This window comes from Schistocerca cancellata, unplaced genomic scaffold, assembly GCF_023864275.1.
Source record: "Schistocerca cancellata isolate TAMUIC-IGC-003103 unplaced genomic scaffold, iqSchCanc2.1 HiC_scaffold_320, whole genome shotgun sequence".
NCBI classification, from domain to species: Eukaryota; Metazoa; Arthropoda; class Insecta; order Orthoptera; family Acrididae; genus Schistocerca; species Schistocerca cancellata.
Window position 1 is genome coordinate 62,200 of NW_026046338.1, and position 26,752 is coordinate 88,951.

At 54.9% G+C, this 26,752-nt stretch overlaps 61 non-coding genes across 61 annotated transcripts; 48 read left to right on the forward strand and 13 right to left on the reverse strand.

Annotated features, from left to right (window-relative positions):
* Window positions 1–231: 231 nt before the first annotated feature.
* Trnag-ucc (transfer RNA glycine (anticodon UCC)) lies at window positions 232–303 on the reverse strand. Its single transcript has one exon. It is a non-coding gene; the product is annotated as a tRNA-Gly (tRNA).
* Window positions 304–643: 340 nt separating this feature from the next.
* On the forward strand, window positions 644–714 carry Trnag-gcc (transfer RNA glycine (anticodon GCC)). Its single transcript has one exon. It is a non-coding gene; the product is annotated as a tRNA-Gly (tRNA).
* Window positions 715–1,094: 380 nt separating this feature from the next.
* Trnam-cau (transfer RNA methionine (anticodon CAU)) lies at window positions 1,095–1,167 on the forward strand. Its single transcript has one exon. It is a non-coding gene; the product is annotated as a tRNA-Met (tRNA).
* A 304-nt stretch (window positions 1,168–1,471) lies between these two features.
* On the forward strand, window positions 1,472–1,543 carry Trnae-uuc (transfer RNA glutamic acid (anticodon UUC)). The gene has a single exon. It is a non-coding gene; the product is annotated as a tRNA-Glu (tRNA).
* Window positions 1,544–1,741: 198 nt separating this feature from the next.
* Window positions 1,742–1,815, forward strand: Trnai-aau (transfer RNA isoleucine (anticodon AAU)). Its single transcript has one exon. It is a non-coding gene; the product is annotated as a tRNA-Ile (tRNA).
* A 603-nt stretch (window positions 1,816–2,418) lies between these two features.
* Window positions 2,419–2,490, reverse strand: Trnag-ucc (transfer RNA glycine (anticodon UCC)). Its single transcript has one exon. It is a non-coding gene; the product is annotated as a tRNA-Gly (tRNA).
* A 340-nt stretch (window positions 2,491–2,830) lies between these two features.
* On the forward strand, window positions 2,831–2,901 carry Trnag-gcc (transfer RNA glycine (anticodon GCC)). The gene has a single exon. It is a non-coding gene; the product is annotated as a tRNA-Gly (tRNA).
* Window positions 2,902–3,281: 380 nt separating this feature from the next.
* On the forward strand, window positions 3,282–3,354 carry Trnam-cau (transfer RNA methionine (anticodon CAU)). The gene has a single exon. It is a non-coding gene; the product is annotated as a tRNA-Met (tRNA).
* A 304-nt stretch (window positions 3,355–3,658) lies between these two features.
* Window positions 3,659–3,730, forward strand: Trnae-uuc (transfer RNA glutamic acid (anticodon UUC)). The gene has a single exon. It is a non-coding gene; the product is annotated as a tRNA-Glu (tRNA).
* Window positions 3,731–3,928: 198 nt separating this feature from the next.
* Trnai-aau (transfer RNA isoleucine (anticodon AAU)) lies at window positions 3,929–4,002 on the forward strand. The gene has a single exon. It is a non-coding gene; the product is annotated as a tRNA-Ile (tRNA).
* A 603-nt stretch (window positions 4,003–4,605) lies between these two features.
* Trnag-ucc (transfer RNA glycine (anticodon UCC)) lies at window positions 4,606–4,677 on the reverse strand. The gene has a single exon. It is a non-coding gene; the product is annotated as a tRNA-Gly (tRNA).
* Window positions 4,678–5,017: 340 nt separating this feature from the next.
* On the forward strand, window positions 5,018–5,088 carry Trnag-gcc (transfer RNA glycine (anticodon GCC)). Its single transcript has one exon. It is a non-coding gene; the product is annotated as a tRNA-Gly (tRNA).
* Window positions 5,089–5,468: 380 nt separating this feature from the next.
* Window positions 5,469–5,541, forward strand: Trnam-cau (transfer RNA methionine (anticodon CAU)). Its single transcript has one exon. It is a non-coding gene; the product is annotated as a tRNA-Met (tRNA).
* Window positions 5,542–5,845: 304 nt separating this feature from the next.
* Trnae-uuc (transfer RNA glutamic acid (anticodon UUC)) lies at window positions 5,846–5,917 on the forward strand. Its single transcript has one exon. It is a non-coding gene; the product is annotated as a tRNA-Glu (tRNA).
* Window positions 5,918–6,115: 198 nt separating this feature from the next.
* Trnai-aau (transfer RNA isoleucine (anticodon AAU)) lies at window positions 6,116–6,189 on the forward strand. The gene has a single exon. It is a non-coding gene; the product is annotated as a tRNA-Ile (tRNA).
* A 603-nt stretch (window positions 6,190–6,792) lies between these two features.
* Window positions 6,793–6,864, reverse strand: Trnag-ucc (transfer RNA glycine (anticodon UCC)). Its single transcript has one exon. It is a non-coding gene; the product is annotated as a tRNA-Gly (tRNA).
* A 340-nt stretch (window positions 6,865–7,204) lies between these two features.
* Window positions 7,205–7,275, forward strand: Trnag-gcc (transfer RNA glycine (anticodon GCC)). Its single transcript has one exon. It is a non-coding gene; the product is annotated as a tRNA-Gly (tRNA).
* A 380-nt stretch (window positions 7,276–7,655) lies between these two features.
* On the forward strand, window positions 7,656–7,728 carry Trnam-cau (transfer RNA methionine (anticodon CAU)). The gene has a single exon. It is a non-coding gene; the product is annotated as a tRNA-Met (tRNA).
* Window positions 7,729–8,032: 304 nt separating this feature from the next.
* On the forward strand, window positions 8,033–8,104 carry Trnae-uuc (transfer RNA glutamic acid (anticodon UUC)). The gene has a single exon. It is a non-coding gene; the product is annotated as a tRNA-Glu (tRNA).
* A 198-nt stretch (window positions 8,105–8,302) lies between these two features.
* Window positions 8,303–8,376, forward strand: Trnai-aau (transfer RNA isoleucine (anticodon AAU)). The gene has a single exon. It is a non-coding gene; the product is annotated as a tRNA-Ile (tRNA).
* A 603-nt stretch (window positions 8,377–8,979) lies between these two features.
* Window positions 8,980–9,051, reverse strand: Trnag-ucc (transfer RNA glycine (anticodon UCC)). The gene has a single exon. It is a non-coding gene; the product is annotated as a tRNA-Gly (tRNA).
* Window positions 9,052–9,391: 340 nt separating this feature from the next.
* Trnag-gcc (transfer RNA glycine (anticodon GCC)) lies at window positions 9,392–9,462 on the forward strand. The gene has a single exon. It is a non-coding gene; the product is annotated as a tRNA-Gly (tRNA).
* A 380-nt stretch (window positions 9,463–9,842) lies between these two features.
* Window positions 9,843–9,915, forward strand: Trnam-cau (transfer RNA methionine (anticodon CAU)). Its single transcript has one exon. It is a non-coding gene; the product is annotated as a tRNA-Met (tRNA).
* A 304-nt stretch (window positions 9,916–10,219) lies between these two features.
* On the forward strand, window positions 10,220–10,291 carry Trnae-uuc (transfer RNA glutamic acid (anticodon UUC)). Its single transcript has one exon. It is a non-coding gene; the product is annotated as a tRNA-Glu (tRNA).
* A 198-nt stretch (window positions 10,292–10,489) lies between these two features.
* On the forward strand, window positions 10,490–10,563 carry Trnai-aau (transfer RNA isoleucine (anticodon AAU)). The gene has a single exon. It is a non-coding gene; the product is annotated as a tRNA-Ile (tRNA).
* Window positions 10,564–11,140: 577 nt separating this feature from the next.
* Window positions 11,141–11,212, reverse strand: Trnag-ucc (transfer RNA glycine (anticodon UCC)). The gene has a single exon. It is a non-coding gene; the product is annotated as a tRNA-Gly (tRNA).
* Window positions 11,213–11,552: 340 nt separating this feature from the next.
* Trnag-gcc (transfer RNA glycine (anticodon GCC)) lies at window positions 11,553–11,623 on the forward strand. Its single transcript has one exon. It is a non-coding gene; the product is annotated as a tRNA-Gly (tRNA).
* Window positions 11,624–12,003: 380 nt separating this feature from the next.
* Trnam-cau (transfer RNA methionine (anticodon CAU)) lies at window positions 12,004–12,076 on the forward strand. The gene has a single exon. It is a non-coding gene; the product is annotated as a tRNA-Met (tRNA).
* Window positions 12,077–12,380: 304 nt separating this feature from the next.
* Trnae-uuc (transfer RNA glutamic acid (anticodon UUC)) lies at window positions 12,381–12,452 on the forward strand. The gene has a single exon. It is a non-coding gene; the product is annotated as a tRNA-Glu (tRNA).
* A 198-nt stretch (window positions 12,453–12,650) lies between these two features.
* Window positions 12,651–12,724, forward strand: Trnai-aau (transfer RNA isoleucine (anticodon AAU)). Its single transcript has one exon. It is a non-coding gene; the product is annotated as a tRNA-Ile (tRNA).
* A 603-nt stretch (window positions 12,725–13,327) lies between these two features.
* Trnag-ucc (transfer RNA glycine (anticodon UCC)) lies at window positions 13,328–13,399 on the reverse strand. The gene has a single exon. It is a non-coding gene; the product is annotated as a tRNA-Gly (tRNA).
* Window positions 13,400–13,739: 340 nt separating this feature from the next.
* Window positions 13,740–13,810, forward strand: Trnag-gcc (transfer RNA glycine (anticodon GCC)). Its single transcript has one exon. It is a non-coding gene; the product is annotated as a tRNA-Gly (tRNA).
* A 380-nt stretch (window positions 13,811–14,190) lies between these two features.
* Trnam-cau (transfer RNA methionine (anticodon CAU)) lies at window positions 14,191–14,263 on the forward strand. The gene has a single exon. It is a non-coding gene; the product is annotated as a tRNA-Met (tRNA).
* Window positions 14,264–14,567: 304 nt separating this feature from the next.
* Window positions 14,568–14,639, forward strand: Trnae-uuc (transfer RNA glutamic acid (anticodon UUC)). The gene has a single exon. It is a non-coding gene; the product is annotated as a tRNA-Glu (tRNA).
* A 198-nt stretch (window positions 14,640–14,837) lies between these two features.
* On the forward strand, window positions 14,838–14,911 carry Trnai-aau (transfer RNA isoleucine (anticodon AAU)). The gene has a single exon. It is a non-coding gene; the product is annotated as a tRNA-Ile (tRNA).
* Window positions 14,912–15,514: 603 nt separating this feature from the next.
* Window positions 15,515–15,586, reverse strand: Trnag-ucc (transfer RNA glycine (anticodon UCC)). The gene has a single exon. It is a non-coding gene; the product is annotated as a tRNA-Gly (tRNA).
* Window positions 15,587–15,926: 340 nt separating this feature from the next.
* Window positions 15,927–15,997, forward strand: Trnag-gcc (transfer RNA glycine (anticodon GCC)). The gene has a single exon. It is a non-coding gene; the product is annotated as a tRNA-Gly (tRNA).
* Window positions 15,998–16,377: 380 nt separating this feature from the next.
* Trnam-cau (transfer RNA methionine (anticodon CAU)) lies at window positions 16,378–16,450 on the forward strand. The gene has a single exon. It is a non-coding gene; the product is annotated as a tRNA-Met (tRNA).
* A 292-nt stretch (window positions 16,451–16,742) lies between these two features.
* Trnae-uuc (transfer RNA glutamic acid (anticodon UUC)) lies at window positions 16,743–16,814 on the forward strand. Its single transcript has one exon. It is a non-coding gene; the product is annotated as a tRNA-Glu (tRNA).
* Window positions 16,815–17,012: 198 nt separating this feature from the next.
* Window positions 17,013–17,086, forward strand: Trnai-aau (transfer RNA isoleucine (anticodon AAU)). The gene has a single exon. It is a non-coding gene; the product is annotated as a tRNA-Ile (tRNA).
* A 603-nt stretch (window positions 17,087–17,689) lies between these two features.
* Window positions 17,690–17,761, reverse strand: Trnag-ucc (transfer RNA glycine (anticodon UCC)). The gene has a single exon. It is a non-coding gene; the product is annotated as a tRNA-Gly (tRNA).
* A 340-nt stretch (window positions 17,762–18,101) lies between these two features.
* Trnag-gcc (transfer RNA glycine (anticodon GCC)) lies at window positions 18,102–18,172 on the forward strand. Its single transcript has one exon. It is a non-coding gene; the product is annotated as a tRNA-Gly (tRNA).
* A 380-nt stretch (window positions 18,173–18,552) lies between these two features.
* Trnam-cau (transfer RNA methionine (anticodon CAU)) lies at window positions 18,553–18,625 on the forward strand. The gene has a single exon. It is a non-coding gene; the product is annotated as a tRNA-Met (tRNA).
* A 304-nt stretch (window positions 18,626–18,929) lies between these two features.
* Trnae-uuc (transfer RNA glutamic acid (anticodon UUC)) lies at window positions 18,930–19,001 on the forward strand. Its single transcript has one exon. It is a non-coding gene; the product is annotated as a tRNA-Glu (tRNA).
* A 198-nt stretch (window positions 19,002–19,199) lies between these two features.
* Window positions 19,200–19,273, forward strand: Trnai-aau (transfer RNA isoleucine (anticodon AAU)). The gene has a single exon. It is a non-coding gene; the product is annotated as a tRNA-Ile (tRNA).
* Window positions 19,274–19,850: 577 nt separating this feature from the next.
* Window positions 19,851–19,922, reverse strand: Trnag-ucc (transfer RNA glycine (anticodon UCC)). The gene has a single exon. It is a non-coding gene; the product is annotated as a tRNA-Gly (tRNA).
* Window positions 19,923–20,262: 340 nt separating this feature from the next.
* Trnag-gcc (transfer RNA glycine (anticodon GCC)) lies at window positions 20,263–20,333 on the forward strand. Its single transcript has one exon. It is a non-coding gene; the product is annotated as a tRNA-Gly (tRNA).
* A 380-nt stretch (window positions 20,334–20,713) lies between these two features.
* Window positions 20,714–20,786, forward strand: Trnam-cau (transfer RNA methionine (anticodon CAU)). Its single transcript has one exon. It is a non-coding gene; the product is annotated as a tRNA-Met (tRNA).
* Window positions 20,787–21,090: 304 nt separating this feature from the next.
* Window positions 21,091–21,162, forward strand: Trnae-uuc (transfer RNA glutamic acid (anticodon UUC)). The gene has a single exon. It is a non-coding gene; the product is annotated as a tRNA-Glu (tRNA).
* Window positions 21,163–21,360: 198 nt separating this feature from the next.
* On the forward strand, window positions 21,361–21,434 carry Trnai-aau (transfer RNA isoleucine (anticodon AAU)). Its single transcript has one exon. It is a non-coding gene; the product is annotated as a tRNA-Ile (tRNA).
* Window positions 21,435–22,037: 603 nt separating this feature from the next.
* Window positions 22,038–22,109, reverse strand: Trnag-ucc (transfer RNA glycine (anticodon UCC)). Its single transcript has one exon. It is a non-coding gene; the product is annotated as a tRNA-Gly (tRNA).
* A 340-nt stretch (window positions 22,110–22,449) lies between these two features.
* On the forward strand, window positions 22,450–22,520 carry Trnag-gcc (transfer RNA glycine (anticodon GCC)). The gene has a single exon. It is a non-coding gene; the product is annotated as a tRNA-Gly (tRNA).
* Window positions 22,521–22,900: 380 nt separating this feature from the next.
* Trnam-cau (transfer RNA methionine (anticodon CAU)) lies at window positions 22,901–22,973 on the forward strand. Its single transcript has one exon. It is a non-coding gene; the product is annotated as a tRNA-Met (tRNA).
* A 304-nt stretch (window positions 22,974–23,277) lies between these two features.
* Window positions 23,278–23,349, forward strand: Trnae-uuc (transfer RNA glutamic acid (anticodon UUC)). The gene has a single exon. It is a non-coding gene; the product is annotated as a tRNA-Glu (tRNA).
* Window positions 23,350–23,547: 198 nt separating this feature from the next.
* On the forward strand, window positions 23,548–23,621 carry Trnai-aau (transfer RNA isoleucine (anticodon AAU)). The gene has a single exon. It is a non-coding gene; the product is annotated as a tRNA-Ile (tRNA).
* A 603-nt stretch (window positions 23,622–24,224) lies between these two features.
* On the reverse strand, window positions 24,225–24,296 carry Trnag-ucc (transfer RNA glycine (anticodon UCC)). The gene has a single exon. It is a non-coding gene; the product is annotated as a tRNA-Gly (tRNA).
* Window positions 24,297–24,636: 340 nt separating this feature from the next.
* Window positions 24,637–24,707, forward strand: Trnag-gcc (transfer RNA glycine (anticodon GCC)). Its single transcript has one exon. It is a non-coding gene; the product is annotated as a tRNA-Gly (tRNA).
* A 380-nt stretch (window positions 24,708–25,087) lies between these two features.
* Window positions 25,088–25,160, forward strand: Trnam-cau (transfer RNA methionine (anticodon CAU)). The gene has a single exon. It is a non-coding gene; the product is annotated as a tRNA-Met (tRNA).
* Window positions 25,161–25,464: 304 nt separating this feature from the next.
* Trnae-uuc (transfer RNA glutamic acid (anticodon UUC)) lies at window positions 25,465–25,536 on the forward strand. The gene has a single exon. It is a non-coding gene; the product is annotated as a tRNA-Glu (tRNA).
* A 198-nt stretch (window positions 25,537–25,734) lies between these two features.
* On the forward strand, window positions 25,735–25,808 carry Trnai-aau (transfer RNA isoleucine (anticodon AAU)). The gene has a single exon. It is a non-coding gene; the product is annotated as a tRNA-Ile (tRNA).
* A 603-nt stretch (window positions 25,809–26,411) lies between these two features.
* On the reverse strand, window positions 26,412–26,483 carry Trnag-ucc (transfer RNA glycine (anticodon UCC)). The gene has a single exon. It is a non-coding gene; the product is annotated as a tRNA-Gly (tRNA).
* Window positions 26,484–26,752: the final 269 nt, after the last annotated feature.

A 26,752-nucleotide genomic window follows, 5' to 3' on the forward strand; every position in this document is an offset into this window, starting at 1 on the left:
GCTGTGTGTCCATCGCCTCGCCTCGCCTCTCCTTACCTCTCTCAGTCGTTTCTCGTGCTTGTCGTTTTGATATAGGCCGATTGGAGAGCGTCAGCTCTCGCGTCAGCTGAGCAAAGTCGAGACAAGTCGAGACACACTATCTATAGGCTGGTCTGCAGCGAGTAAGAGGCGGCAAAACATTAATGTAAGGGCGCGTGGCAAAAGTACTCATACGCGAAATTAAAAGCCTGCTGCGGTGGCCGGGAATCGAACCCGGATCAACTGCTTGGAAGGCAACTATGCTGACCATTACACCACCACCGCACAAGCGAGCGCCCCGACGCCGCGCGGTGTCGGCTTCCCGCCTGTCGGCAGCGGCCGAAGGTGATCGTACCTGCAGGCGCATTTCGAGGTAGGCTAGGGGAACACATCCAGTTGCATTCGGACGGCGTATCCACGCACACTTCGCATCCTTTGGCAAGAGTCGGCGCCGGCGACGCAAGAGTACGCAGAGGACCGCGTTCTGGCGGCATTTTTAAGCAGTGCAGTGCAGGATTCAGCGTCTGCAGCATCTTCTCGACAGAATGCTACGGCGCTCGACGGCAGTCCCACTTTCCCTTGCGACATGCGCTCGGGAAGCAGCGTGAACGTACTACCGCCCCGAGCATCGGTGGTTCAGTGGTAGAATGCTCGCCTGCCACGCGGGCGGCCCGGGTTCGATTCCCGGCCGATGCATCATTTTGCTTTTCCCGCGATAGTGCTGCCGTGTGGCTTTCGCGCTTGAGATGCACGATCCACAAGAATATATAGCTGGATTCCCTTGAGAAGAACCGAGAACGCAGCACTCGCGGGTCCCCACTAGGACGCTCGCATCATGTTCTACAGACTAGCGCCGGCCTGGCCTCACAAGTTGCTGTGTCCAGGTGCCTCCGAGGCACTGAACTTTAACGACAAGGAGTGCTGCCTATCGTTGCAACAGCTGCAGCAACACCGCAATCAAATGGGCCGGCAATGCACGTGTAGTAACAGAACACGTTATCCAGGAAGTACAGTGTCTCTACGTCTAATATTGGGTACGGGGTTTACCTATTTTCGAGGGCAAGCGGTGCACCCGTGCCTCGGTAGCGCAGTAGGCAGCGCGTAAGTCTCATAATCTTAAGGTCGTGAGTTCGATCCTCACCCGGGGCATTTAATTTTCTGTGACTGATGGTGGTGCTGTTGCTAGGGCACCAACTTATTTCTTGATTGTTATCCACGACGTTTCAACGCTTCAGCGGGAAAATGTTTACTCCCTGTTATTGCTACTTACAGCTTCCCTTTTCCTCTTCTCCCAGCAGAGCATGAAGCCAAAAGCATTGCTCTGAGACGTTTGAGGTGTGCGCCTTGCCAGTCAGTATGCGCAAAGATGCTCGCAAAGAGAGAAGGGCGACGACGCGGGACTCGACACGAAATGCGCCAAGCGACCGTCCGAAGCGTCGAGTGAGCGCCCACGTCCGGTGTGGTCTGGTGGCTAGGATACCTGGCTTTCACCCAGGAGGCCCGGGTTCAATTCCCGGTACCGGAACGGAATTTTTCCCACACGAATCGTGACAAGTTTGAGCTGTCCGAACTGCCGTTTCCCGTCCTGCTCGCAATATAGCTACTGTTTCGTGAGCGTTAGCAGGATACAGACAAGGGAAGCAGACACACGACGACCATAGAAATGACGTATGGCTTCATGCCACATGTTTCGAGCGTAGGGCTGAGCATCTGCGTCCGTCGAGGCCCGTTAGCTCAGTTGGTTAGAGCGTCGTGCTAATAACGCGAAGGTCGTGGGTTCGATCCCCCCACGGGCCATTACGCTTTTACTACCACGAAAAGGCAGCGCCGATTTCAGCTGGCGAGTGTGATGACCAAAAGATCATCACTCTGCGTGGAAGCCGACAGACAGAGGATCCGACCCGACTTGTCGGGAAGCGCTACAGCATTCACTCGGCAATGGCCATCATATGTTGAATACACTGGTTCTCATACGATAAAGAGAAAATGAAAGAAAGTGTCCGATTGCCGATATGTAACAACTTTGGCCCTTGTCAGTACTTGGGCGGGTGAGCGCATGGGAACACAGGGTGCTGTTGGCAGTTTCGCTTCCTATTTTTCTTTCTCCTTTGTTTTCGGAGCTACAGCCCGATTCGGTCAGGGAGACGCCACCGTGAAATGAAGGGGCGTGCTGTGTGTCCATCGCCTCGCCTCGCCTCTCCTTACCTCTCTCAGTCGTTTCTCGTGCTTGTCGTTTTGATATAGGCCGATTGGAGAGCGTCAGCTCTCGCGTCAGCTGAGCAAAGTCGAGACAAGTCGAGACACACTATCTATAGGCTGGTCTGCAGCGAGTAAGAGGCGGCAAAACATTAATGTAAGGGCGCGTGGCAAAAGTACTCATACGCGAAATTAAAAGCCTGCTGCGGTGGCCGGGAATCGAACCCGGATCAACTGCTTGGAAGGCAACTATGCTGACCATTACACCACCACCGCACAAGCGAGCGCCCCGACGCCGCGCGGTGTCGGCTTCCCGCCTGTCGGCAGCGGCCGAAGGTGATCGTACCTGCAGGCGCATTTCGAGGTAGGCTAGGGGAACACATCCAGTTGCATTCGGACGGCGTATCCACGCACACTTCGCATCCTTTGGCAAGAGTCGGCGCCGGCGACGCAAGAGTACGCAGAGGACCGCGTTCTGGCGGCATTTTTAAGCAGTGCAGTGCAGGATTCAGCGTCTGCAGCATCTTCTCGACAGAATGCTACGGCGCTCGACGGCAGTCCCACTTTCCCTTGCGACATGCGCTCGGGAAGCAGCGTGAACGTACTACCGCCCCGAGCATCGGTGGTTCAGTGGTAGAATGCTCGCCTGCCACGCGGGCGGCCCGGGTTCGATTCCCGGCCGATGCATCATTTTGCTTTTCCCGCGATAGTGCTGCCGTGTGGCTTTCGCGCTTGAGATGCACGATCCACAAGAATATATAGCTGGATTCCCTTGAGAAGAACCGAGAACGCAGCACTCGCGGGTCCCCACTAGGACGCTCGCATCATGTTCTACAGACTAGCGCCGGCCTGGCCTCACAAGTTGCTGTGTCCAGGTGCCTCCGAGGCACTGAACTTTAACGACAAGGAGTGCTGCCTATCGTTGCAACAGCTGCAGCAACACCGCAATCAAATGGGCCGGCAATGCACGTGTAGTAACAGAACACGTTATCCAGGAAGTACAGTGTCTCTACGTCTAATATTGGGTACGGGGTTTACCTATTTTCGAGGGCAAGCGGTGCACCCGTGCCTCGGTAGCGCAGTAGGCAGCGCGTAAGTCTCATAATCTTAAGGTCGTGAGTTCGATCCTCACCCGGGGCATTTAATTTTCTGTGACTGATGGTGGTGCTGTTGCTAGGGCACCAACTTATTTCTTGATTGTTATCCACGACGTTTCAACGCTTCAGCGGGAAAATGTTTACTCCCTGTTATTGCTACTTACAGCTTCCCTTTTCCTCTTCTCCCAGCAGAGCATGAAGCCAAAAGCATTGCTCTGAGACGTTTGAGGTGTGCGCCTTGCCAGTCAGTATGCGCAAAGATGCTCGCAAAGAGAGAAGGGCGACGACGCGGGACTCGACACGAAATGCGCCAAGCGACCGTCCGAAGCGTCGAGTGAGCGCCCACGTCCGGTGTGGTCTGGTGGCTAGGATACCTGGCTTTCACCCAGGAGGCCCGGGTTCAATTCCCGGTACCGGAACGGAATTTTTCCCACACGAATCGTGACAAGTTTGAGCTGTCCGAACTGCCGTTTCCCGTCCTGCTCGCAATATAGCTACTGTTTCGTGAGCGTTAGCAGGATACAGACAAGGGAAGCAGACACACGACGACCATAGAAATGACGTATGGCTTCATGCCACATGTTTCGAGCGTAGGGCTGAGCATCTGCGTCCGTCGAGGCCCGTTAGCTCAGTTGGTTAGAGCGTCGTGCTAATAACGCGAAGGTCGTGGGTTCGATCCCCCCACGGGCCATTACGCTTTTACTACCACGAAAAGGCAGCGCCGATTTCAGCTGGCGAGTGTGATGACCAAAAGATCATCACTCTGCGTGGAAGCCGACAGACAGAGGATCCGACCCGACTTGTCGGGAAGCGCTACAGCATTCACTCGGCAATGGCCATCATATGTTGAATACACTGGTTCTCATACGATAAAGAGAAAATGAAAGAAAGTGTCCGATTGCCGATATGTAACAACTTTGGCCCTTGTCAGTACTTGGGCGGGTGAGCGCATGGGAACACAGGGTGCTGTTGGCAGTTTCGCTTCCTATTTTTCTTTCTCCTTTGTTTTCGGAGCTACAGCCCGATTCGGTCAGGGAGACGCCACCGTGAAATGAAGGGGCGTGCTGTGTGTCCATCGCCTCGCCTCGCCTCTCCTTACCTCTCTCAGTCGTTTCTCGTGCTTGTCGTTTTGATATAGGCCGATTGGAGAGCGTCAGCTCTCGCGTCAGCTGAGCAAAGTCGAGACAAGTCGAGACACACTATCTATAGGCTGGTCTGCAGCGAGTAAGAGGCGGCAAAACATTAATGTAAGGGCGCGTGGCAAAAGTACTCATACGCGAAATTAAAAGCCTGCTGCGGTGGCCGGGAATCGAACCCGGATCAACTGCTTGGAAGGCAACTATGCTGACCATTACACCACCACCGCACAAGCGAGCGCCCCGACGCCGCGCGGTGTCGGCTTCCCGCCTGTCGGCAGCGGCCGAAGGTGATCGTACCTGCAGGCGCATTTCGAGGTAGGCTAGGGGAACACATCCAGTTGCATTCGGACGGCGTATCCACGCACACTTCGCATCCTTTGGCAAGAGTCGGCGCCGGCGACGCAAGAGTACGCAGAGGACCGCGTTCTGGCGGCATTTTTAAGCAGTGCAGTGCAGGATTCAGCGTCTGCAGCATCTTCTCGACAGAATGCTACGGCGCTCGACGGCAGTCCCACTTTCCCTTGCGACATGCGCTCGGGAAGCAGCGTGAACGTACTACCGCCCCGAGCATCGGTGGTTCAGTGGTAGAATGCTCGCCTGCCACGCGGGCGGCCCGGGTTCGATTCCCGGCCGATGCATCATTTTGCTTTTCCCGCGATAGTGCTGCCGTGTGGCTTTCGCGCTTGAGATGCACGATCCACAAGAATATATAGCTGGATTCCCTTGAGAAGAACCGAGAACGCAGCACTCGCGGGTCCCCACTAGGACGCTCGCATCATGTTCTACAGACTAGCGCCGGCCTGGCCTCACAAGTTGCTGTGTCCAGGTGCCTCCGAGGCACTGAACTTTAACGACAAGGAGTGCTGCCTATCGTTGCAACAGCTGCAGCAACACCGCAATCAAATGGGCCGGCAATGCACGTGTAGTAACAGAACACGTTATCCAGGAAGTACAGTGTCTCTACGTCTAATATTGGGTACGGGGTTTACCTATTTTCGAGGGCAAGCGGTGCACCCGTGCCTCGGTAGCGCAGTAGGCAGCGCGTAAGTCTCATAATCTTAAGGTCGTGAGTTCGATCCTCACCCGGGGCATTTAATTTTCTGTGACTGATGGTGGTGCTGTTGCTAGGGCACCAACTTATTTCTTGATTGTTATCCACGACGTTTCAACGCTTCAGCGGGAAAATGTTTACTCCCTGTTATTGCTACTTACAGCTTCCCTTTTCCTCTTCTCCCAGCAGAGCATGAAGCCAAAAGCATTGCTCTGAGACGTTTGAGGTGTGCGCCTTGCCAGTCAGTATGCGCAAAGATGCTCGCAAAGAGAGAAGGGCGACGACGCGGGACTCGACACGAAATGCGCCAAGCGACCGTCCGAAGCGTCGAGTGAGCGCCCACGTCCGGTGTGGTCTGGTGGCTAGGATACCTGGCTTTCACCCAGGAGGCCCGGGTTCAATTCCCGGTACCGGAACGGAATTTTTCCCACACGAATCGTGACAAGTTTGAGCTGTCCGAACTGCCGTTTCCCGTCCTGCTCGCAATATAGCTACTGTTTCGTGAGCGTTAGCAGGATACAGACAAGGGAAGCAGACACACGACGACCATAGAAATGACGTATGGCTTCATGCCACATGTTTCGAGCGTAGGGCTGAGCATCTGCGTCCGTCGAGGCCCGTTAGCTCAGTTGGTTAGAGCGTCGTGCTAATAACGCGAAGGTCGTGGGTTCGATCCCCCCACGGGCCATTACGCTTTTACTACCACGAAAAGGCAGCGCCGATTTCAGCTGGCGAGTGTGATGACCAAAAGATCATCACTCTGCGTGGAAGCCGACAGACAGAGGATCCGACCCGACTTGTCGGGAAGCGCTACAGCATTCACTCGGCAATGGCCATCATATGTTGAATACACTGGTTCTCATACGATAAAGAGAAAATGAAAGAAAGTGTCCGATTGCCGATATGTAACAACTTTGGCCCTTGTCAGTACTTGGGCGGGTGAGCGCATGGGAACACAGGGTGCTGTTGGCAGTTTCGCTTCCTATTTTTCTTTCTCCTTTGTTTTCGGAGCTACAGCCCGATTCGGTCAGGGAGACGCCACCGTGAAATGAAGGGGCGTGCTGTGTGTCCATCGCCTCGCCTCGCCTCTCCTTACCTCTCTCAGTCGTTTCTCGTGCTTGTCGTTTTGATATAGGCCGATTGGAGAGCGTCAGCTCTCGCGTCAGCTGAGCAAAGTCGAGACAAGTCGAGACACACTATCTATAGGCTGGTCTGCAGCGAGTAAGAGGCGGCAAAACATTAATGTAAGGGCGCGTGGCAAAAGTACTCATACGCGAAATTAAAAGCCTGCTGCGGTGGCCGGGAATCGAACCCGGATCAACTGCTTGGAAGGCAACTATGCTGACCATTACACCACCACCGCACAAGCGAGCGCCCCGACGCCGCGCGGTGTCGGCTTCCCGCCTGTCGGCAGCGGCCGAAGGTGATCGTACCTGCAGGCGCATTTCGAGGTAGGCTAGGGGAACACATCCAGTTGCATTCGGACGGCGTATCCACGCACACTTCGCATCCTTTGGCAAGAGTCGGCGCCGGCGACGCAAGAGTACGCAGAGGACCGCGTTCTGGCGGCATTTTTAAGCAGTGCAGTGCAGGATTCAGCGTCTGCAGCATCTTCTCGACAGAATGCTACGGCGCTCGACGGCAGTCCCACTTTCCCTTGCGACATGCGCTCGGGAAGCAGCGTGAACGTACTACCGCCCCGAGCATCGGTGGTTCAGTGGTAGAATGCTCGCCTGCCACGCGGGCGGCCCGGGTTCGATTCCCGGCCGATGCATCATTTTGCTTTTCCCGCGATAGTGCTGCCGTGTGGCTTTCGCGCTTGAGATGCACGATCCACAAGAATATATAGCTGGATTCCCTTGAGAAGAACCGAGAACGCAGCACTCGCGGGTCCCCACTAGGACGCTCGCATCATGTTCTACAGACTAGCGCCGGCCTGGCCTCACAAGTTGCTGTGTCCAGGTGCCTCCGAGGCACTGAACTTTAACGACAAGGAGTGCTGCCTATCGTTGCAACAGCTGCAGCAACACCGCAATCAAATGGGCCGGCAATGCACGTGTAGTAACAGAACACGTTATCCAGGAAGTACAGTGTCTCTACGTCTAATATTGGGTACGGGGTTTACCTATTTTCGAGGGCAAGCGGTGCACCCGTGCCTCGGTAGCGCAGTAGGCAGCGCGTAAGTCTCATAATCTTAAGGTCGTGAGTTCGATCCTCACCCGGGGCATTTAATTTTCTGTGACTGATGGTGGTGCTGTTGCTAGGGCACCAACTTATTTCTTGATTGTTATCCACGACGTTTCAACGCTTCAGCGGGAAAATGTTTACTCCCTGTTATTGCTACTTACAGCTTCCCTTTTCCTCTTCTCCCAGCAGAGCATGAAGCCAAAAGCATTGCTCTGAGACGTTTGAGGTGTGCGCCTTGCCAGTCAGTATGCGCAAAGATGCTCGCAAAGAGAGAAGGGCGACGACGCGGGACTCGACACGAAATGCGCCAAGCGACCGTCCGAAGCGTCGAGTGAGCGCCCACGTCCGGTGTGGTCTGGTGGCTAGGATACCTGGCTTTCACCCAGGAGGCCCGGGTTCAATTCCCGGTACCGGAACGGAATTTTTCCCACACGAATCGTGACAAGTTTGAGCTGTCCGAACTGCCGTTTCCCGTCCTGCTCGCAATATAGCTACTGTTTCGTGAGCGTTAGCAGGATACAGACAAGGGAAGCAGACACACGACGACCATAGAAATGACGTATGGCTTCATGCCACATGTTTCGAGCGTAGGGCTGAGCATCTGCGTCCGTCGAGGCCCGTTAGCTCAGTTGGTTAGAGCGTCGTGCTAATAACGCGAAGGTCGTGGGTTCGATCCCCCCACGGGCCATTACGCTTTTACTACCACGAAAAGGCAGCGCCGATTTCAGCTGGCGAGTGTGATGACCAAAAGATCATCACTCTGCGTGGAAGCCGACAGACAGAGGATCCGACCCGACTTGTCGGGAAGCGCTACAGCATTCACTCGGCAATGGCCATCATATGTTGAATACACTGGTTCTCATACGATAAAGAGAAAATGAAAGAAAGTGTCCGATTGCCGATATGTAACAACTTTGGCCCTTGTCAGTACTTGGGCGGGTGAGCGCATGGGAACACAGGGTGCTGTTGGCAGTTTCGCTTCCTATTTTTCTTTCTCCTTTGTTTTCGGAGCTACAGCCCGATTCGGTCAGGGAGACGCCACCGTGAAATGAAGGGGCGTGCTGTGTGTCCATCGCCTCGCCTCGCCTCTCCTTACCTCTCTCAGTCGTTTCTCGTGCTTGTCGTTTTGATATAGGCCGATTGGAGAGCGTCAGCTCTCGCGTCAGCTGAGCAAAGTCGAGACAAGTCGAGACACACTATCTATAGGCTGGTCTGCAGCGAGTAAGAGGCGGCAAAACATTAATGTAAGGGCGCGTGGCAAAAGTACTCATACGCGAAATTAAAAGCCTGCTGCGGTGGCCGGGAATCGAACCCGGATCAACTGCTTGGAAGGCAACTATGCTGACCATTACACCACCACCGCACAAGCGAGCGCCCCGACGCCGCGCGGTGTCGGCTTCCCGCCTGTCGGCAGCGGCCGAAGGTGATCGTACCTGCAGGCGCATTTCGAGGTAGGCTAGGGGAACACATCCAGTTGCATTCGGACGGCGTATCCACGCACACTTCGCATCCTTTGGCAAGAGTCGGCGCCGGCGACGCAAGAGTACGCAGAGGACCGCGTTCTGGCGGCATTTTTAAGCAGTGCAGTGCAGGATTCAGCGTCTGCAGCATCTTCTCGACAGAATGCTACGGCGCTCGACGGCAGTCCCACTTTCCCTTGCGACATGCGCTCGGGAAGCAGCGTGAACGTACTACCGCCCCGAGCATCGGTGGTTCAGTGGTAGAATGCTCGCCTGCCACGCGGGCGGTCCGGGTTCGATTCCCGGCCGATGCATCATTTTGCTTTTCCCGCGATAGTGCTGCCGTGTGGCTTTCGCGCTTGAGATGCACGATCCACAAGAATATATAGCTGGATTCCCTTGAGAAGAACCGAGAACGCAGCACTCGCGGGTCCCCACTAGGACGCTCGCATCATGTTCTACAGACTAGCGCCGGCCTGGCCTCACAAGTTGCTGTGTCCAGGTGCCTCCGAGGCACTGAACTTTAACGACAAGGAGTGCTGCCTATCGTTGCAACAGCTGCAGCAACACCGCAATCAAATGGGCCGGCAATGCACGTGTAGTAACAGAACACGTTATCCAGGAAGTACAGTGTCTCTACGTCTAATATTGGGTACGGGGTTTACCTATTTTCGAGGGCAAGCGGTGCACCCGTGCCTCGGTAGCGCAGTAGGCAGCGCGTAAGTCTCATAATCTTAAGGTCGTGAGTTCGATCCTCACCCGGGGCATTTAATTTTCTGTGACTGATGGTGGTGCTGTTGCTAGGGCACCAACTTATTTCTTGATTGTTATCCACGACGTTTCAACGCTTCAGCGGGAAAATGTTTACTCCCTGTTATTGCTACTTACAGCTTCCCTTTTCCTCTTCTCCCAGCAGAGCATGAAGCCAAAAGCATTGCTCTGAGACGTTTGAGGTGTGCGCCTTGCCAGTCAGTATGCGCAAAGATGCTCGCAAAGAGAGAAGGGCGACGACGCGGGACTCGACACGAAATGCGCCAAGCGACCGTCCGAAGCGTCGAGTGAGCGCCCACGTCCGGTGTGGTCTGGTGGCTAGGATACCTGGCTTTCACCCAGGAGGCCCGGGTTCAATTCCCGGTACCGGAACGGAATTTTTCCCACACGAATCGTGACAAGTTTGAGCTGTCCGAACTGCCGTTTCCCGTCCTGCTCGCAATATAGCTACTGTTTCGTGAGCGTTAGCAGGATACAGACAAGGGAAGCAGACACACGACGACCATAGAAATGACGTATGGCTTCATGCCACATGTTTCGAGCGTAGGGCTGAGCATCTGCGTCCGTCGAGGCCCGTTAGCTCAGTTGGTTAGAGCGTCGTGCTAATAACGCGAAGGTCGTGGGTTCGATCCCCCCACGGGCCATTACGCTTTTACTACCACGAAAAGGCAGCGCCGATTTCAGCTGGCGAGTGTGATGACCAAAAGATCATCACTCTGCGTGGAAGCCGACAGACAGAGGATCCGACCCGACTTGTCGGGAAGCGCTACAGCATTCACTCGGCAATGGCCATCATATGTTGAATACACTGGTTCTCATACGATAAAGAGAAAATGAAAGAAAGTGTCCGATTGCCGATATGTAACAACTTTGGCCCTTGTCAGTACTTGGGCGGGTGAGCGCATGGGAACACAGGGTGCTGTTGGCAGTTTCGCTTCCTATTTTTCTTTCTCCTTTGTTTTCGGAGCTACAGCCCGATTCGGTCAGGGAGACGCCACCGTGAAATGAAGGGGCGTGCTGTGTGTCCATCGCCTCGCCTCGCCTCTCCTTACCTCTCTCAGTCGTTTCTCGTGCTTGTCGTTTTGATATAGGCCGATTGGAGAGCGTCGAGACAAGTCGAGACACACTATCTATAGGCTGGTCTGCAGCGAGTAAGAGGCGGCAAAACATTAATGTAAGGGCGCGTGGCAAAAGTACTCATACGCGAAATTAAAAGCCTGCTGCGGTGGCCGGGAATCGAACCCGGATCAACTGCTTGGAAGGCAACTATGCTGACCATTACACCACCACCGCACAAGCGAGCGCCCCGACGCCGCGCGGTGTCGGCTTCCCGCCTGTCGGCAGCGGCCGAAGGTGATCGTACCTGCAGGCGCATTTCGAGGTAGGCTAGGGGAACACATCCAGTTGCATTCGGACGGCGTATCCACGCACACTTCGCATCCTTTGGCAAGAGTCGGCGCCGGCGACGCAAGAGTACGCAGAGGACCGCGTTCTGGCGGCATTTTTAAGCAGTGCAGTGCAGGATTCAGCGTCTGCAGCATCTTCTCGACAGAATGCTACGGCGCTCGACGGCAGTCCCACTTTCCCTTGCGACATGCGCTCGGGAAGCAGCGTGAACGTACTACCGCCCCGAGCATCGGTGGTTCAGTGGTAGAATGCTCGCCTGCCACGCGGGCGGCCCGGGTTCGATTCCCGGCCGATGCATCATTTTGCTTTTCCCGCGATAGTGCTGCCGTGTGGCTTTCGCGCTTGAGATGCACGATCCACAAGAATATATAGCTGGATTCCCTTGAGAAGAACCGAGAACGCAGCACTCGCGGGTCCCCACTAGGACGCTCGCATCATGTTCTACAGACTAGCGCCGGCCTGGCCTCACAAGTTGCTGTGTCCAGGTGCCTCCGAGGCACTGAACTTTAACGACAAGGAGTGCTGCCTATCGTTGCAACAGCTGCAGCAACACCGCAATCAAATGGGCCGGCAATGCACGTGTAGTAACAGAACACGTTATCCAGGAAGTACAGTGTCTCTACGTCTAATATTGGGTACGGGGTTTACCTATTTTCGAGGGCAAGCGGTGCACCCGTGCCTCGGTAGCGCAGTAGGCAGCGCGTAAGTCTCATAATCTTAAGGTCGTGAGTTCGATCCTCACCCGGGGCATTTAATTTTCTGTGACTGATGGTGGTGCTGTTGCTAGGGCACCAACTTATTTCTTGATTGTTATCCACGACGTTTCAACGCTTCAGCGGGAAAATGTTTACTCCCTGTTATTGCTACTTACAGCTTCCCTTTTCCTCTTCTCCCAGCAGAGCATGAAGCCAAAAGCATTGCTCTGAGACGTTTGAGGTGTGCGCCTTGCCAGTCAGTATGCGCAAAGATGCTCGCAAAGAGAGAAGGGCGACGACGCGGGACTCGACACGAAATGCGCCAAGCGACCGTCCGAAGCGTCGAGTGAGCGCCCACGTCCGGTGTGGTCTGGTGGCTAGGATACCTGGCTTTCACCCAGGAGGCCCGGGTTCAATTCCCGGTACCGGAACGGAATTTTTCCCACACGAATCGTGACAAGTTTGAGCTGTCCGAACTGCCGTTTCCCGTCCTGCTCGCAATATAGCTACTGTTTCGTGAGCGTTAGCAGGATACAGACAAGGGAAGCAGACACACGACGACCATAGAAATGACGTATGGCTTCATGCCACATGTTTCGAGCGTAGGGCTGAGCATCTGCGTCCGTCGAGGCCCGTTAGCTCAGTTGGTTAGAGCGTCGTGCTAATAACGCGAAGGTCGTGGGTTCGATCCCCCCACGGGCCATTACGCTTTTACTACCACGAAAAGGCAGCGCCGATTTCAGCTGGCGAGTGTGATGACCAAAAGATCATCACTCTGCGTGGAAGCCGACAGACAGAGGATCCGACCCGACTTGTCGGGAAGCGCTACAGCATTCACTCGGCAATGGCCATCATATGTTGAATACACTGGTTCTCATACGATAAAGAGAAAATGAAAGAAAGTGTCCGATTGCCGATATGTAACAACTTTGGCCCTTGTCAGTACTTGGGCGGGTGAGCGCATGGGAACACAGGGTGCTGTTGGCAGTTTCGCTTCCTATTTTTCTTTCTCCTTTGTTTTCGGAGCTACAGCCCGATTCGGTCAGGGAGACGCCACCGTGAAATGAAGGGGCGTGCTGTGTGTCCATCGCCTCGCCTCGCCTCTCCTTACCTCTCTCAGTCGTTTCTCGTGCTTGTCGTTTTGATATAGGCCGATTGGAGAGCGTCAGCTCTCGCGTCAGCTGAGCAAAGTCGAGACAAGTCGAGACACACTATCTATAGGCTGGTCTGCAGCGAGTAAGAGGCGGCAAAACATTAATGTAAGGGCGCGTGGCAAAAGTACTCATACGCGAAATTAAAAGCCTGCTGCGGTGGCCGGGAATCGAACCCGGATCAACTGCTTGGAAGGCAACTATGCTGACCATTACACCACCACCGCACAAGCGAGCGCCCCGACGCCGCGCGGTGTCGGCTTCCCGCCTGTCGGCAGCGGCCGAAGGTGATCGTACCTGCAGGCGCATTTCGAGGTAGGCTAGGGGAACACATCCAGTTGCATTCGGACGGCGTATCCACGCACACTTCGCATCCTTTGGCAAGAGTCGGCGCCGGCGACGCAAGAGTACGCAGAGGACCGCGTTCTGGCGGCATTTTTAAGCAGTGCAGTGCAGGATTCAGCGTCTGCAGCATCTTCTCGACAGAATGCTACGGCGCTCGACGGCAGTCCCACTTTCCCTTGCGACATGCGCTCGGGAAGCAGCGTGAACGTACTACCGCCCCGAGCATCGGTGGTTCAGTGGTAGAATGCTCGCCTGCCACGCGGGCGGCCCGGGTTCGATTCCCGGCCGATGCATCATTTTGCTTTTCCCGCGATAGTGCTGCCGTGTGGCTTTCGCGCTTGAGATGCACGATCCACAAGAATATATAGCTGGATTCCCTTGAGAAGAACCGAGAACGCAGCACTCGCGGGTCCCCACTAGGACGCTCGCATCATGTTCTACAGACTAGCGCCGGCCTGGCCTCACAAGTTGCTGTGTCCAGGTGCCTCCGAGGCACTGAACTTTAACGACAAGGAGTGCTGCCTATCGTTGCAACAGCTGCAGCAACACCGCAATCAAATGGGCCGGCAATGCACGTGTAGTAACAGAACACGTTATCCAGGAAGTACAGTGTCTCTACGTCTAATATTGGGTACGGGGTTTACCTATTTTCGAGGGCAAGCGGTGCACCCGTGCCTCGGTAGCGCAGTAGGCAGCGCGTAAGTCTCATAATCTTAAGGTCGTGAGTTCGATCCTCACCCGGGGCATTTAATTTTCTGTGACTGATGGTGGTGCTGTTGCTAGGGCACCAACTTATTTCTTGATTGTTATCCACGACGTTTCAACGCTTCAGCGGGAAAATGTTTACTCCCTGTTATTGCTACTTACAGCTTCCCTTTTCCTCTTCTCCCAGCAGAGCATGAAGCCAAAAGCATTGCTCTGAGACGTTTGAGGTGTGCGCCTTGCCAGTCAGTATGCGCAAAGATGCTCGCAAAGAGAGAAGGGCGACGACGCGGGACTCGACACGAAATGCGCCAAGCGACCGTCCGAAGCGTCGAGTGAGCGCCCACGTCCGGTGTGGTCTGGTGGCTAGGATACCTGGCTTTCACCCAGGAGGCCCGGGTTCAATTCCCGGTACCGGAACGGAATTTTTCCCACACGAATCGTGACAAGTTTGAGCTGTCCGAACTGCCGTTTCCCGTCCTGCTCGCAATATAGCTACTGTTTCGTGAGCGTTAGCAGGATACAGACAAGGGAAGCAGACACACGACGACCATAGAAATGACGTATGGCTTCATGCCACATGTTTCGAGCGTAGGGCTGAGCATCTGCGTCCGTCGAGGCCCGTTAGCTCAGTTGGTTAGAGCGTCGTGCTAATAACGCGAAGGTCGTGGGTTCGATCCCCCCACGGGCCATTACGCTTTTACTACCACGAAAAGGCAGCGCCGATTTCAGCTGGCGAGTGTGATGACCAAAAGATCATCACTCTGCGTGGAAGCCGACAGACAGAGGATCCGACCCGACTTGTCGGGAAGCGCTACAGCATTCACTCGGCAATGGCCATCATATGTTGAATACACTGGTTCTCATACGATAAAGAGAAAATGAAAGAAAGTGTCCGATTGCCGATATGTAACAACTTTGGCCCTTGTCAGTACTTGGGCGGGTGAGCGCATGGGAACACAGGGTGCTGTTGGCAGTTTCGCTTCCTATTTTTCTTTCTCCTTTGTTTTCGGAGCTACAGCCCGATTCGGTCAGGGAGACGCCACCGTGAAATGAAGGGGCGTGCTGTGTGTCCATCGCCTCGCCTCGCCTCTCCTTACCTCTCTCAGTCGTTTCTCGTGCTTGTCGTTTTGATATAGGCCGATTGGAGAGCGTCAGCTCTCGCGTCAGCTGAGCAAAGTCGAGACAAGTCGAGACACACTATCTATAGGCTGGTCTGCAGCGAGTAAGAGGCGGCAAAACATTAATGTAAGGGCGCGTGGCAAAAGTACTCATACGCGAAATTAAAAGCCTGCTGCGGTGGCCGGGAATCGAACCCGGATCAACTGCTTGGAAGGCAACTATGCTGACCATTACACCACCACCGCACAAGCGAGCGCCCCGACGCCGCGCGGTGTCGGCTTCCCGCCTGTCGGCAGCGGCCGAAGGTGATCGTACCTGCAGGCGCATTTCGAGGTAGGCTAGGGGAACACATCCAGTTGCATTCGGACGGCGTATCCACGCACACTTCGCATCCTTTGGCAAGAGTCGGCGCCGGCGACGCAAGAGTACGCAGAGGACCGCGTTCTGGCGGCATTTTTAAGCAGTGCAGTGCAGGATTCAGCGTCTGCAGCATCTTCTCGACAGAATGCTACGGCGCTCGACGGCAGTCCCACTTTCCCTTGCGACATGCGCTCGGGAAGCAGCGTGAACGTACTACCGCCCCGAGCATCGGTGGTTCAGTGGTAGAATGCTCGCCTGCCACGCGGGCGGCCCGGGTTCGATTCCCGGCCGATGCATCATTTTGCTTTTCCCGCGATAGTGCTGCCGTGTGGCTTTCGCGCTTGAGATGCACGATCCACAAGAATATATAGCTGGATTCCCTTGAGAAGAACCGAGAACGCAGCACTCGCGGGTCCCCACTAGGACGCTCGCATCATGTTCTACAGACTAGCGCCGGCCTGGCCTCACAAGTTGCTGTGTCCAGGTGCCTCCGAGGCACTGAACTTTAACGACAAGGAGTGCTGCCTATCGTTGCAACAGCTGCAGCAACACCGCAATCAAATGGGCCGGCAATGCACGTGTAGTAACAGAACACGTTATCCAGGAAGTACAGTGTCTCTACGTCTAATATTGGGTACGGGGTTTACCTATTTTCGAGGGCAAGCGGTGCACCCGTGCCTCGGTAGCGCAGTAGGCAGCGCGTAAGTCTCATAATCTTAAGGTCGTGAGTTCGATCCTCACCCGGGGCATTTAATTTTCTGTGACTGATGGTGGTGCTGTTGCTAGGGCACCAACTTATTTCTTGATTGTTATCCACGACGTTTCAACGCTTCAGCGGGAAAATGTTTACTCCCTGTTATTGCTACTTACAGCTTCCCTTTTCCTCTTCTCCCAGCAGAGCATGAAGCCAAAAGCATTGCTCTGAGACGTTTGAGGTGTGCGCCTTGCCAGTCAGTATGCGCAAAGAGAGAAGGGCGACGACGCGGGACTCGACACGAAATGCGCCAAGCGACCGTCCGAAGCGTCGAGTGAGCGCCCACGTCCGGTGTAGTCTGGTGGCTAGGATACCTGGCTTTCACCCAGGAGGCCCGGGTTCAATTCCCGGTACCGGAACGGAATTTTTCCCACACGAATCGTGACAAGTTTGAGCTGTCCGAACTGCCGTTTCCCGTCCTGCTCGCAATATAGCTACTGTTTCGTGAGCGTTAGCAGGATACAGACAAGGGAAGCAGACACACGACGACCATAGAAATGACGTATGGCTTCATGCCACATGTTTCGAGCGTAGGGCTGAGCATCTGCGTCCGTCGAGGCCCGTTAGCTCAGTTGGTTAGAGCGTCGTGCTAATAACGCGAAGGTCGTGGGTTCGATCCCCCCACGGGCCATTACGCTTTTACTACCACGAAAAGGCAGCGCCGATTTCAGCTGGCGAGTGTGATGACCAAAAGATCATCACTCTGCGTGGAAGCCGACAGACAGAGGATCCGACCCGACTTGTCGGGAAGCGCTACAGCATTCACTCGGCAATGGCCATCATATGTTGAATACACTGGTTCTCATACGATAAAGAGAAAATGAAAGAAAGTGTCCGATTGCCGATATGTAACAACTTTGGCCCTTGTCAGTACTTGGGCGGGTGAGCGCATGGGAACACAGGGTGCTGTTGGCAGTTTCGCTTCCTATTTTTCTTTCTCCTTTGTTTTCGGAGCTACAGCCCGATTCGGTCAGGGAGACGCCACCGTGAAATGAAGGGGCGTGCTGTGTGTCCATCGCCTCGCCTCGCCTCTCCTTACCTCTCTCAGTCGTTTCTCGTGCTTGTCGTTTTGATATAGGCCGATTGGAGAGCGTCAGCTCTCGCGTCAGCTGAGCAAAGTCGAGACAAGTCGAGACACACTATCTATAGGCTGGTCTGCAGCGAGTAAGAGGCGGCAAAACATTAATGTAAGGGCGCGTGGCAAAAGTACTCATACGCGAAATTAAAAGCCTGCTGCGGTGGCCGGGAATCGAACCCGGATCAACTGCTTGGAAGGCAACTATGCTGACCATTACACCACCACCGCACAAGCGAGCGCCCCGACGCCGCGCGGTGTCGGCTTCCCGCCTGTCGGCAGCGGCCGAAGGTGATCGTACCTGCAGGCGCATTTCGAGGTAGGCTAGGGGAACACATCCAGTTGCATTCGGACGGCGTATCCACGCACACTTCGCATCCTTTGGCAAGAGTCGGCGCCGGCGACGCAAGAGTACGCAGAGGACCGCGTTCTGGCGGCATTTTTAAGCAGTGCAGTGCAGGATTCAGCGTCTGCAGCATCTTCTCGACAGAATGCTACGGCGCTCGACGGCAGTCCCACTTTCCCTTGCGACATGCGCTCGGGAAGCAGCGTGAACGTACTACCGCCCCGAGCATCGGTGGTTCAGTGGTAGAATGCTCGCCTGCCACGCGGGCGGCCCGGGTTCGATTCCCGGCCGATGCATCATTTTGCTTTTCCCGCGATAGTGCTGCCGTGTGGCTTTCGCGCTTGAGATGCACGATCCACAAGAATATATAGCTGGATTCCCTTGAGAAGAACCGAGAACGCAGCACTCGCGGGTCCCCACTAGGACGCTCGCATCATGTTCTACAGACTAGCGCCGGCCTGGCCTCACAAGTTGCTGTGTCCAGGTGCCTCCGAGGCACTGAACTTTAACGACAAGGAGTGCTGCCTATCGTTGCAACAGCTGCAGCAACACCGCAATCAAATGGGCCGGCAATGCACGTGTAGTAACAGAACACGTTATCCAGGAAGTACAGTGTCTCTACGTCTAATATTGGGTACGGGGTTTACCTATTTTCGAGGGCAAGCGGTGCACCCGTGCCTCGGTAGCGCAGTAGGCAGCGCGTAAGTCTCATAATCTTAAGGTCGTGAGTTCGATCCTCACCCGGGGCATTTAATTTTCTGTGACTGATGGTGGTGCTGTTGCTAGGGCACCAACTTATTTCTTGATTGTTATCCACGACGTTTCAACGCTTCAGCGGGAAAATGTTTACTCCCTGTTATTGCTACTTACAGCTTCCCTTTTCCTCTTCTCCCAGCAGAGCATGAAGCCAAAAGCATTGCTCTGAGACGTTTGAGGTGTGCGCCTTGCCAGTCAGTATGCGCAAAGATGCTCGCAAAGAGAGAAGGGCGACGACGCGGGACTCGACACGAAATGCGCCAAGCGACCGTCCGAAGCGTCGAGTGAGCGCCCACGTCCGGTGTGGTCTGGTGGCTAGGATACCTGGCTTTCACCCAGGAGGCCCGGGTTCAATTCCCGGTACCGGAACGGAATTTTTCCCACACGAATCGTGACAAGTTTGAGCTGTCCGAACTGCCGTTTCCCGTCCTGCTCGCAATATAGCTACTGTTTCGTGAGCGTTAGCAGGATACAGACAAGGGAAGCAGACACACGACGACCATAGAAATGACGTATGGCTTCATGCCACATGTTTCGAGCGTAGGGCTGAGCATCTGCGTCCGTCGAGGCCCGTTAGCTCAGTTGGTTAGAGCGTCGTGCTAATAACGCGAAGGTCGTGGGTTCGATCCCCCCACGGGCCATTACGCTTTTACTACCACGAAAAGGCAGCGCCGATTTCAGCTGGCGAGTGTGATGACCAAAAGATCATCACTCTGCGTGGAAGCCGACAGACAGAGGATCCGACCCGACTTGTCGGGAAGCGCTACAGCATTCACTCGGCAATGGCCATCATATGTTGAATACACTGGTTCTCATACGATAAAGAGAAAATGAAAGAAAGTGTCCGATTGCCGATATGTAACAACTTTGGCCCTTGTCAGTACTTGGGCGGGTGAGCGCATGGGAACACAGGGTGCTGTTGGCAGTTTCGCTTCCTATTTTTCTTTCTCCTTTGTTTTCGGAGCTACAGCCCGATTCGGTCAGGGAGACGCCACCGTGAAATGAAGGGGCGTGCTGTGTGTCCATCGCCTCGCCTCGCCTCTCCTTACCTCTCTCAGTCGTTTCTCGTGCTTGTCGTTTTGATATAGGCCGATTGGAGAGCGTCGAGACAAGTCGAGACACACTATCTATAGGCTGGTCTGCAGCGAGTAAGAGGCGGCAAAACATTAATGTAAGGGCGCGTGGCAAAAGTACTCATACGCGAAATTAAAAGCCTGCTGCGGTGGCCGGGAATCGAACCCGGATCAACTGCTTGGAAGGCAACTATGCTGACCATTACACCACCACCGCACAAGCGAGCGCCCCGACGCCGCGCGGTGTCGGCTTCCCGCCTGTCGGCAGCGGCCGAAGGTGATCGTACCTGCAGGCGCATTTCGAGGTAGGCTAGGGGAACACATCCAGTTGCATTCGGACGGCGTATCCACGCACACTTCGCATCCTTTGGCAAGAGTCGGCGCCGGCGACGCAAGAGTACGCAGAGGACCGCGTTCTGGCGGCATTTTTAAGCAGTGCAGTGCAGGATTCAGCGTCTGCAGCATCTTCTCGACAGAATGCTACGGCGCTCGACGGCAGTCCCACTTTCCCTTGCGACATGCGCTCGGGAAGCAGCGTGAACGTACTACCGCCCCGAGCATCGGTGGTTCAGTGGTAGAATGCTCGCCTGCCACGCGGGCGGCCCGGGTTCGATTCCCGGCCGATGCATCATTTTGCTTTTCCCGCGATAGTGCTGCCGTGTGGCTTTCGCGCTTGAGATGCACGATCCACAAGAATATATAGCTGGATTCCCTTGAGAAGAACCGAGAACGCAGCACTCGCGGGTCCCCACTAGGACGCTCGCATCATGTTCTACAGACTAGCGCCGGCCTGGCCTCACAAGTTGCTGTGTCCAGGTGCCTCCGAGGCACTGAACTTTAACGACAAGGAGTGCTGCCTATCGTTGCAACAGCTGCAGCAACACCGCAATCAAATGGGCCGGCAATGCACGTGTAGTAACAGAACACGTTATCCAGGAAGTACAGTGTCTCTACGTCTAATATTGGGTACGGGGTTTACCTATTTTCGAGGGCAAGCGGTGCACCCGTGCCTCGGTAGCGCAGTAGGCAGCGCGTAAGTCTCATAATCTTAAGGTCGTGAGTTCGATCCTCACCCGGGGCATTTAATTTTCTGTGACTGATGGTGGTGCTGTTGCTAGGGCACCAACTTATTTCTTGATTGTTATCCACGACGTTTCAACGCTTCAGCGGGAAAATGTTTACTCCCTGTTATTGCTACTTACAGCTTCCCTTTTCCTCTTCTCCCAGCAGAGCATGAAGCCAAAAGCATTGCTCTGAGACGTTTGAGGTGTGCGCCTTGCCAGTCAGTATGCGCAAAGATGCTCGCAAAGAGAGAAGGGCGACGACGCGGGACTCGACACGAAATGCGCCAAGCGACCGTCCGAAGCGTCGAGTGAGCGCCCACGTCCGGTGTAGTCTGGTGGCTAGGATACCTGGCTTTCACCCAGGAGGCCCGGGTTCAATTCCCGGTACCGGAACGGAATTTTTCCCACACGAATCGTGACAAGTTTGAGCTGTCCGAACTGCCGTTTCCCGTCCTGCTCGCAATATAGCTACTGTTTCGTGAGCGTTAGCAGGATACAGACAAGGGAAGCAGACACACGACGACCATAGAAATGACGTATGGCTTCATGCCACATGTTTCGAGCGTAGGGCTGAGCATCTGCGTCCGTCGAGGCCCGTTAGCTCAGTTGGTTAGAGCGTCGTGCTAATAACGCGAAGGTCGTGGGTTCGATCCCCCCACGGGCCATTACGCTTTTACTACCACGAAAAGGCAGCGCCGATTTCAGCTGGCGAGTGTGATGACCAAAAGATCATCACTCTGCGTGGAAGCCGACAGACAGAGGATCCGACCCGACTTGTCGGGAAGCGCTACAGCATTCACTCGGCAATGGCCATCATATGTTGAATACACTGGTTCTCATACGATAAAGAGAAAATGAAAGAAAGTGTCCGATTGCCGATATGTAACAACTTTGGCCCTTGTCAGTACTTGGGCGGGTGAGCGCATGGGAACACAGGGTGCTGTTGGCAGTTTCGCTTCCTATTTTTCTTTCTCCTTTGTTTTCGGAGCTACAGCCCGATTCGGTCAGGGAGACGCCACCGTGAAATGAAGGGGCGTGCTGTGTGTCCATCGCCTCGCCTCGCCTCTCCTTACCTCTCTCAGTCGTTTCTCGTGCTTGTCGTTTTGATATAGGCCGATTGGAGAGCGTCAGCTCTCGCGTCAGCTGAGCAAAGTCGAGACAAGTCGAGACACACTATCTATAGGCTGGTCTGCAGCGAGTAAGAGGCGGCAAAACATTAATGTAAGGGCGCGTGGCAAAAGTACTCATACGCGAAATTAAAAGCCTGCTGCGGTGGCCGGGAATCGAACCCGGATCAACTGCTTGGAAGGCAACTATGCTGACCATTACACCACCACCGCACAAGCGAGCGCCCCGACGCCGCGCGGTGTCGGCTTCCCGCCTGTCGGCAGCGGCCGAAGGTGATCGTACCTGCAGGCGCATTTCGAGGTAGGCTAGGGGAACACATCCAGTTGCATTCGGACGGCGTATCCACGCACACTTCGCATCCTTTGGCAAGAGTCGGCGCCGGCGACGCAAGAGTACGCAGAGGACCGCGTTCTGGCGGCATTTTTAAGCAGTGCAGTGCAGGATTCAGCGTCTGCAGCATCTTCTCGACAGAATGCTACGGCGCTCGACGGCAGTCCCACTTTCCCTTGCGACATGCGCTCGGGAAGCAGCGTGAACGTACTACCGCCCCGAGCATCGGTGGTTCAGTGGTAGAATGCTCGCCTGCCACGCGGGCGGCCCGGGTTCGATTCCCGGCCGATGCATCATTTTGCTTTTCCCGCGATAGTGCTGCCGTGTGGCTTTCGCGCTTGAGATGCACGATCCACAAGAATATATAGCTGGATTCCCTTGAGAAGAACCGAGAACGCAGCACTCGCGGGTCCCCACTAGGACGCTCGCATCATGTTCTACAGACTAGCGCCGGCCTGGCCTCACAAGTTGCTGTGTCCAGGTGCCTCCGAGGCACTGAACTTTAACGACAAGGAGTGCTGCCTATCGTTGCAACAGCTGCAGCAACACCGCAATCAAATGGGCCGGCAATGCACGTGTAGTAACAGAACACGTTATCCAGGAAGTACAGTGTCTCTACGTCTAATATTGGGTACGGGGTTTACCTATTTTCGAGGGCAAGCGGTGCACCCGTGCCTCGGTAGCGCAGTAGGCAGCGCGTAAGTCTCATAATCTTAAGGTCGTGAGTTCGATCCTCACCCGGGGCATTTAATTTTCTGTGACTGATGGTGGTGCTGTTGCTAGGGCACCAACTTATTTCTTGATTGTTATCCACGACGTTTCAACGCTTCAGCGGGAAAATGTTTACTCCCTGTTATTGCTACTTACAGCTTCCCTTTTCCTCTTCTCCCAGCAGAGCATGAAGCCAAAAGCATTGCTCTGAGACGTTTGAGGTGTGCGCCTTGCCAGTCAGTATGCGCAAAGATGCTCGCAAAGAGAGAAGGGCGACGACGCGGGACTCGACACGAAATGCGCCAAGCGACCGTCCGAAGCGTCGAGTGAGCGCCCACGTCCGGTGTGGTCTGGTGGCTAGGATACCTGGCTTTCACCCAGGAGGCCCGGGTTCAATTCCCGGTACCGGAACGGAATTTTTCCCACACGAATCGTGACAAGTTTGAGCTGTCCGAACTGCCGTTTCCCGTCCTGCTCGCAATATAGCTACTGTTTCGTGAGCGTTAGCAGGATACAGACAAGGGAAGCAGACACACGACGACCATAGAAATGACGTATGGCTTCATGCCACATGTTTCGAGCGTAGGGCTGAGCATCTGCGTCCGTCGAGGCCCGTTAGCTCAGTTGGTTAGAGCGTCGTGCTAATAACGCGAAGGTCGTGGGTTCGATCCCCCCACGGGCCATTACGCTTTTACTACCACGAAAAGGCAGCGCCGATTTCAGCTGGCGAGTGTGATGACCAAAAGATCATCACTCTGCGTGGAAGCCGACAGACAGAGGATCCGACCCGACTTGTCGGGAAGCGCTACAGCATTCACTCGGCAATGGCCATCATATGTTGAATACACTGGTTCTCATACGATAAAGAGAAAATGAAAGAAAGTGTCCGATTGCCGATATGTAACAACTTTGGCCCTTGTCAGTACTTGGGCGGGTGAGCGCATGGGAACACAGGGTGCTGTTGGCAGTTTCGCTTCCTATTTTTCTTTCTCCTTTGTTTTCGGAGCTACAGCCCGATTCGGTCAGGGAGACGCCACCGTGAAATGAAGGGGCGTGCTGTGTGTCCATCGCCTCGCCTCGCCTCTCCTTACCTCTCTCAGTCGTTTCTCGTGCTTGTCGTTTTGATATAGGCCGATTGGAGAGCGTCAGCTCTCGCGTCAGCTGAGCAAAGTCGAGACAAGTCGAGACACACTATCTATAGGCTGGTCTGCAGCGAGTAAGAGGCGGCAAAACATTAATGTAAGGGCGCGTGGCAAAAGTACTCATACGCGAAATTAAAAGCCTGCTGCGGTGGCCGGGAATCGAACCCGGATCAACTGCTTGGAAGGCAACTATGCTGACCATTACACCACCACCGCACAAGCGAGCGCCCCGACGCCGCGCGGTGTCGGCTTCCCGCCTGTCGGCAGCGGCCGAAGGTGATCGTACCTGCAGGCGCATTTCGAGGTAGGCTAGGGGAACACATCCAGTTGCATTCGGACGGCGTATCCACGCACACTTCGCATCCTTTGGCAAGAGTCGGCGCCGGCGACGCAAGAGTACGCAGAGGACCGCGTTCTGGCGGCATTTTTAAGCAGTGCAGTGCAGGATTCAGCGTCTGCAGCATCTTCTCGACAGAATGCTACGGCGCTCGACGGCAGTCCCACTTTCCCTTGCGACATGCGCTCGGGAAGCAGCGTGAACGTACTACCGCCCCGAGCATCGGTGGTTCAGTGGTAGAATGCTCGCCTGCCACGCGGGCGGCCCGGGTTCGATTCCCGGCCGATGCATCATTTTGCTTTTCCCGCGATAGTGCTGCCGTGTGGCTTTCGCGCTTGAGATGCACGATCCACAAGAATATATAGCTGGATTCCCTTGAGAAGAACCGAGAACGCAGCACTCGCGGGTCCCCACTAGGACGCTCGCATCATGTTCTACAGACTAGCGCCGGCCTGGCCTCACAAGTTGCTGTGTCCAGGTGCCTCCGAGGCACTGAACTTTAACGACAAGGAGTGCTGCCTATCGTTGCAACAGCTGCAGCAACACCGCAATCAAATGGGCCGGCAATGCACGTGTAGTAACAGAACACGTTATCCAGGAAGTACAGTGTCTCTACGTCTAATATTGGGTACGGGGTTTACCTATTTTCGAGGGCAAGCGGTGCACCCGTGCCTCGGTAGCGCAGTAGGCAGCGCGTAAGTCTCATAATCTTAAGGTCGTGAGTTCGATCCTCACCCGGGGCATTTAATTTTCTGTGACTGATGGTGGTGCTGTTGCTAGGGCACCAACTTATTTCTTGATTGTTATCCACGACGTTTCAACGCTTCAGCGGGAAAATGTTTACTCCCTGTTATTGCTACTTACAGCTTCCCTTTTCCTCTTCTCCCAGCAGAGCATGAAGCCAAAAGCATTGCTCTGAGACGTTTGAGGTGTGCGCCTTGCCAGTCAGTATGCGCAAAGATGCTCGCAAAGAGAGAAGGGCGACGACGCGGGACTCGACACGAAATGCGCCAAGCGACCGTCCGAAGCGTCGAGTGAGCGCCCACGTCCGGTGTGGTCTGGTGGCTAGGATACCTGGCTTTCACCCAGGAGGCCCGGGTTCAATTCCCGGTACCGGAACGGAATTTTTCCCACACGAATCGTGACAAGTTTGAGCTGTCCGAACTGCCGTTTCCCGTCCTGCTCGCAATATAGCTACTGTTTCGTGAGCGTTAGCAGGATACAGACAAGGGAAGCAGACACACGACGACCATAGAAATGACGTATGGCTTCATGCCACATGTTTCGAGCGTAGGGCTGAGCATCTGCGTCCGTCGAGGCCCGTTAGCTCAGTTGGTTAGAGCGTCGTGCTAATAACGCGAAGGTCGTGGGTTCGATCCCCCCACGGGCCATTACGCTTTTACTACCACGAAAAGGCAGCGCCGATTTCAGCTGGCGAGTGTGATGACCAAAAGATCATCACTCTGCGTGGAAGCCGACAGACAGAGGATCCGACCCGACTTGTCGGGAAGCGCTACAGCATTCACTCGGCAATGGCCATCATATGTTGAATACACTGGTTCTCATACGATAAAGAGAAAATGAAAGAAAGTGTCCGATTGCCGATATGTAACAACTTTGGCCCTTGTCAGTACTTGGGCGGGTGAGCGCATGGGAACACAGGGTGCTGTTGGCAGTTTCGCTTCCTATTTTTCTTTCTCCTTTGTTTTCGGAGCTACAGCCCGATTCGGTCAGGGAGACGCCACCGTGAAATGAAGGGGCGTGCTGTGTGTCCATCGCCTCGCCTCGCCTCTCCTTACCTCTCTCAGTCGTTTCTCGTGCTTGTCGTTTTGATATAGGCCGATTGGAGAGCGTCAGCTCTCGCGTCAGCTGAGCAAAGTCGAGACAAGTCGAGACACACTATCTATAGGCTGGTCTGCAGCGAGTAAGAGGCGGCAAAACATTAATGTAAGGGCGCGTGGCAAAAGTACTCATACGCGAAATTAAAAGCCTGCTGCGGTGGCCGGGAATCGAACCCGGATCAACTGCTTGGAAGGCAACTATGCTGACCATTACACCACCACCGCACAAGCGAGCGCCCCGACGCCGCGCGGTGTCGGCTTCCCGCCTGTCGGCAGCGGCCGAAGGTGATCGTACCTGCAGGCGCATTTCGAGGTAGGCTAGGGGAACACATCCAGTTGCATTCGGACGGCGTATCCACGCACACTTCGCATCCTTTGGCAAGAGTCGGCGCCGGCGACGCAAGAGTACGCAGAGGACCGCGTTCTGGCGGCATTTTTAAGCAGTGCAGTGCAGGATTCAGCGTCTGCAGCATCTTCTCGACAGAATGCTACGG